Source organism: Sceloporus undulatus, chromosome 2 (assembly GCF_019175285.1).
Source record: "Sceloporus undulatus isolate JIND9_A2432 ecotype Alabama chromosome 2, SceUnd_v1.1, whole genome shotgun sequence".
In the NCBI taxonomy this organism is placed as follows: Eukaryota; Metazoa; Chordata; class Lepidosauria; order Squamata; family Phrynosomatidae; genus Sceloporus; species Sceloporus undulatus.
Window position 1 is genome coordinate 164,189,477 of NC_056523.1, and position 6,165 is coordinate 164,195,641.

The window sequence follows — 6,165 nt, forward strand, 5'->3', positions numbered from 1 at the left end:
AAAGAACCTGGGAAAAGGAGGTTCTTTTTCTACCGCAGGTGGGACATAACAAGTGCCCCAATAGCACATTCATTACGTAAGCAATGCTTGGTGACATGCGGATGCCGCGCATTGCTTACGTCACAATGGTGGTGTCCGTGGAGGCGCACTCTCATAGTCTGACTTTTGGCAGTGTCAGCAGCAGCAATAAAGACAACAGCAAGGGCAGTGGCAGTGGCTCTCTAGTTGTTCCTTTTTTTTTCTTCTCCTTCTGGGCGAAGGAGATGGCGGAGTCCCGGAGGGAAAGTGAGGTTTTGGCTTCCGCGCTAATGAATAGTGTGACTCAGGCTTTGGGAAAGCTGCAAGATTGGTGGGTATCAGCAGAGAATTGCAAATAGAGTGCATGCAGACAGCAAAGTCCCACATTGGGGCTTTCTTGAATAAAATGGTTGAAGAGGAAAATAATAGGAAAGAAAAATTGAAAATGTCTATGGCATGGAACAAACAGTCAGGGAAAGATGTCATGAAGCTGCCTTTTCATGAATGTGGAGTTCCATACCACTGGTCCCGGGGGTGTGGTAAAGCTGGAAAGGGCAACTATATTGGGGGGGAGTGAAGACAGCTCATGTGGGGCTGTATCTTACCCTCACCAACTATACCACCGCCTCGCAGGATGCCCTAAAAAGAGAGGGAGCCACTGTACAGGTGGCAGTGAATGTGGCTTTTTTTCCTTTTCCCAGCTGCAGACTGTGCATGTGCATAGTTGCTGTCTCATTTTTTCCCCCTTTGCCAGCTGCAGACTGTGCATGTGCACAGTCGCCGGCCCGTTTACATTTTTCCCCCTGCTATGCATAAGAACAAAGGAGGACTGCCTGCCAAGTGATCAGCTGATGTTGGCATCCCTGTACGCGTGCGCAGTGCAAGTGCTGCTGGCAGCATGGATGCCTCCTCCTTCTTTGGCCTGCGCTCCTAGTCACCCTGCAATGAACAGCCACTGCTGCCACCGCCACTGATGCTGCAAGGAGGGTCCCACTGAGCACTTCAACAACAGCCGCAGACATGGATGACAGTAGTGATGACACAGAAGAGACAGCTGCTACAGTGGGTGCCTTAGTGATCCAGCAGGGTGCTGCAGTGGTGCCATTGCTATGTCTGAGATGAGGCTGATACACCGCTACTGGAAGCTCCCTAGAAGCACTTACTGGTGGGACAAGTTTGTCAGACGGATGTGGTCTGACAAGCGATGGAGGCGATTCTATTGAATGCCTCATGCCATCTTTCACAAGCTAGTGGACATCCTGTATCCAGAACTGCAGAAGTCTGACACAGCGATGAGGAGAGCCATCCTGGTGGAGAAGAGAGTGGCCATGGGTATCTGGGTACTGACAAACAAAGCCAGCTACAAGGTGACAAGAGAGCTGTTCGGGGTTGGTGCTGCCACCGTGGCGAAAATCTTGGTGGAGTTTGCCCTGGCCATGGAGAAGCTCTTGCCATCATGGACCTTATACCTGGCAGACACATGTCAGGTAAGGAAGAACCACACAGCCTTCTCTTTTATCTTCTGCAGGGCTGTGCAACTGCGCAGAAACGCCATCCTCACTGTGCATCCTCTGATGTTTTTACAATAGGAAACAACCTGGAGTGGTCTGCGGTGCAGTTGTGTAGTTGCAAGAGAGGTGTCATTCATTCCCCTGCTTCTCCCACTTCTTCTCACCCACAGATCATGGATGTCTTCGGTGAGCTCGACTTACCACAAATGGTGGGCATTGTGGATGGGTGGCACTGTCTGATCATACCACTCTTGGGACAGAGAAGCATGTTTGTGAACTGAAAGGGTTCCTATTCCGTCCTCCTGCAAGGGACATGCGACCACAGAGGATGCTTTGTGGAAGTGGAGCTCAGATGCCAGGGTGGTAAGGAATTCTATCATATTCGAGACCATGGAGGTTGGCATTTTTGTGGAAGGAGACCCCACTATCACCATCAGAGGCCAGCAGATTGGCATCCTCCTGCTCGCTGACACTGCCTATCCGATTCGGAAGTGGCTCATGAAGCCCTACAAGACCCCCACTACTCCAAAACAGAAGCTATTCAACAAGAAGCTGAATCATGTGAGGGGGGCCATGGAGAGATCATTTGGGCAATTGAAGTCAAGATGGCGCTGTCTCACTGCCCCACTCCTTCTGGCAGATGAGAACATGGTGCCCATCATTACCTCATGTGTCATCACACATAACATCTGGGGGACCAAGGGCAGGGTCCTGGATGAGGGGCAGCAGTACAGGCGCTGTTTCATGCTGCCCACCCTGGAAGCACCCATCTGAGGTGATGAGAGTGCCAAGAAGGGAAGGCTGTGAGGGAAGCCCTAGCAAATTTCTTTCTCACAGGGAGAATCTGAAGCATGGCCCCCTCCTCCTTCTGTGATCCCAGGGTAGAATGTAGTGTGAAAGCATAAGCACCTGAATAAATGTATCCCATTATCCACAGTCTGTTTATGCTTATCATTCATGCTCTGTTCTGTGAGCAGTCTTAGTAATGTGCCTAAGGGACACACACACACACACACACACACACACACGGGCAGCGAGGGGTCACCTGGCGCCAGTTTTCCTGGTACAGAAAGATACATCAGCTCCAACTGCTTCTCTGACAATGTATCAATTCCCCACAAATTCAGGCTTTCCTAATGGCCCATTTGATTGTAACAGTTAGAAGCCTGGAGAGTATCTATTGCGGGTCACATTCAAACTGCTCCTCTGAGGATCTCCATTGGCTTGGAGCCACCTCAGCCCAACTGGCCTCAGCTGCAAGTGCCCATAAATGCCCCTGTGGAATTGTGCAGGTCTACAGGATGGCGATCATGGCAGGACAATGCAAGAGGGTCCTAATCCAGATCGCCTATTGGATGGATGAGGAGGGGGGAACATTCTTTGAAACTCTGGAGGACTATGGGGAGCACCCCCTGGTTCGGAAGCAGCCCCCCTTTTTCAAGCGGCTGCACAACCTCTGGATCAGAGGTCAAAGGCCGAGATGGCAGGATCACTGTCCTCCAGGTACTTCAGAGCCCTTGTCATGATTCTCAATGCCCTTTCCTACCCTCCATGACCTTCCCTAGAAATTCTATACGGAGAAAGAAATAGTTAAACAAAATATGATTAAGTGGTCTCAAAATTTTGGGTATGTGTTAGAGTTAGAGCAATGGGAGATATCATGAGGGGAAAGACTAAAATACACTTGCAGCCAGAATGTTAAAGAAAATTACTACAAAGTATTTTATCATTGGTATCTGACCCCAGATAGAATGAGTAAAATATATAAAAACTGTAGCAATCTGTGCTGGAAATGTGCCAAAGAGACAGGCTCCATATACCATATGTGGTGGACCTGCGAAAAAGCTAAAAAAAAATAGAGACAGATTTATTTTGAAATTAAGAAAGTTATAAAATTGAAAAACTTTAGATTTGCCCCTGAGATATGCTTACTTAATATGGTGGAGGAGGATATTGGGGGAAAAATATGATAAAGTTTGTTTTACATGTTGTCAGCAGCAAGATTAGTGTATGCAAGTACATGGAAGAAGAATATTTCCTCAACGGACGATTGGGCGTTTAAACAGCTGGACTTGCTGGAAATGGATAAGTTGTTGAAATGACTTAAAAATTACTCCTCAAAGACCTACAAGGAAGACTGGAAAGATATAATAGATTACCTATCAAAGAAATTGGGAAAAATTAGTACACTAGGAATGTAATTAGATTAGTGGGTTTATTTGGAAACGACTTATTTGTCTAGAGAAAGAAATATGATCAAATTTAGAGCTCTGGTTAGACTAGTAAAGACATCTAGATTAGGAAACCTCCTAAAAAAGGATTTGTTTAATTAAAATAGATTCCTGAGTTGTTACAATTAAGAGAAATTACAAGACAGTAATTATAATTTTGTATAATATAGGAAAGGATTGGTATATTTTTTCTTTTTCTTAGAACTACAATAACTATATGAAATAGATAATCAAGTTAGTAATTAATGTAAATCTAAATTCTAATCTTGCAGTTAGGAAGTTATGAATGATGCGAAGTGTTATTTTTATTGTGATGTAATGTACTGTTTTATATTGTATTGTATTATGTTGTATTGTATTGTATTGTATTGTCTATGTTGATGGTATGAACAAATTTGATTGGTATGTTTTTTAAACTTAATAAAAATTACATTTTTTTAAAAAAGGAAAGACATAAGCACCAATTAAATATGTTCAGAGATGACCTAAAGCTGGACCCTTACAAGGTTGATCCTGGTTTAACCATTCTTCAGTTAGAAAAAAAGCTTCACCTGGCTTTAAATAGTGCTCTTAAAGAAAAACATGGCGCGTTACAGGTGGCCTGTAACTGGCCCTTTCCCCGCCAGATCGGGGCCTCGGCTGCCACAGCGGCAGCCTCTGAGGCCCCGATCCGCCGCTTTCCAGGCCGCGGGGAAGCAGCAAAAGGCCACTTCCCCGCGGCCTGGAAAGGGGTGTCTTTGGGGCTTCATGCCCCAAGGACACCTGACGGCGGTGGGGACACAGAGAAAGGGGCCCTTTCTCATTTGCGTTGCTGTACAAGTCATGTAGAGGCTGTGCCAGCGACACAAATCATGGAAGGAGCGCCGAAATGGAGCTCCTTCCGGGGCTGCGGAAAGGGCGCCCTGGGCGCCCTCGTGCAGCCCCACTATGTCACTTCCACACCGCCCCGTTTGGTCATTACGGTCGTGACATAGTCATGGCGGTGCCCATGTGTATTGGGTGCCGCCATTTTCTACACGCTCTGCGCATATTAGGATTAGGGGCGTCAGGAAGTGATGCCCCTTCCTAACCCTAATATGCGTGGAGCGCGTACTTTGTGCACGTAAGTAATGTGCCATCGAAAGGTCGACAATGCTGCAGCAGCTGCAGAATGAAGACCAACCTCTGTGCTCAGAGCTTGGTGCAATCCTCTATTACATACCTACTGGGAGTATTTCAAGTAGTTTGGAGCTAAAAGAATTAAAAGAACATATTGAGAAGCTTTTGAAAACCAAGTTGCAGGTGAAAAAGGAGTCTTTGACTGCTTCCAAGGAGGTTCTAATGAAAAACGTACAGCTTCTCTGGGACAAACTTCAGTGGCCAGAAGAAAAGTGTGAGGAGCTGACAAGATTAGAACAACAAGCAAATGCTCTATTTCTGAAGCTCTAAATATGTGGGAAGAGGAGCTGGAAGAGCTGAAGAGAAAAAAAAACCTTAAAGAAATTACTTTGAAATTAAGACAAGAGCTTGATAGTTACTGGAAAAATGCTGTTTTGGTGATGAACAAAGAGCTGCATTTCAACCCTTCTACAGAGACAGTTATTCTGAAGAGTTATTGAATCAGCATGATGAAGAACTTGTAAAAATGAAAAATATGTATGAGAAAAAACAAACTTCCGTATGACAGTGTTCACAAATGGGAAGCTACCTTAGACCAATTTGTTGAACTGGAGAAAAAAATCAACAGATCCCAGCAGACTTCTGAAAAGAGGGGGTAACTTACTCAAAGATGAAAGGGAACGATCAAAGATTCAAAAGCAGTTGTTAAAGTTGGGAGAGGAACTGAAGAAGAATATTGAAAAATGGGAGAAGGAAAATGACTCATGCTCCCTCATTAATAAACAGAGGTTTCTTGATACTATGTCCCATCAATTGCAACATTACCAACTTAAAAAAGATCATCAATCCAAAATAGTAGCCTCTCGCCAAACTGTACTTAAAGCAGCCAACTGCAGTAATTTAGCAACCAACACTGCTGTTGCAGGCAAACAGGCAGTTCAAACCAAGATGCCTTACAAAAGCGTACATCTAGATTTGTGTGTTGACTTGTTCCCTGGGACTCTCATTCATGGTATCCTCTTATCAGCTTCTCATTCTCCACTCACTTACTTGTTGTCTACCATGGTGAGCATCTTGAAACTACTTACAAGTTACCTTCCATGGGAATCATCCTGCAACCATGTTTCAACTCCTGACCAAGACTGATCCTGAAACAATGTATGGAATTTCTACCAAAGTCCTGATCCTGAACTCATTTAACTGATCCCCACTGAAGCTTATCCTACAGCCCCTTCTGCAAGACTCTCATCAAGACATATAATAATAATAATAATAATAATAATAATAATAATAATAATAATAATAAT

The 6,165-nt window shown here is 44.9% G+C and overlaps 1 pseudogene; it reads left to right on the forward strand.

Annotated features, from left to right (window-relative positions):
- The first annotated feature begins 263 nt into the window (after positions 1-263).
- LOC121920438 lies at positions 264-6,004 on the forward strand (annotated as a pseudogene).
- Positions 6,005-6,165: the final 161 nt, after the last annotated feature.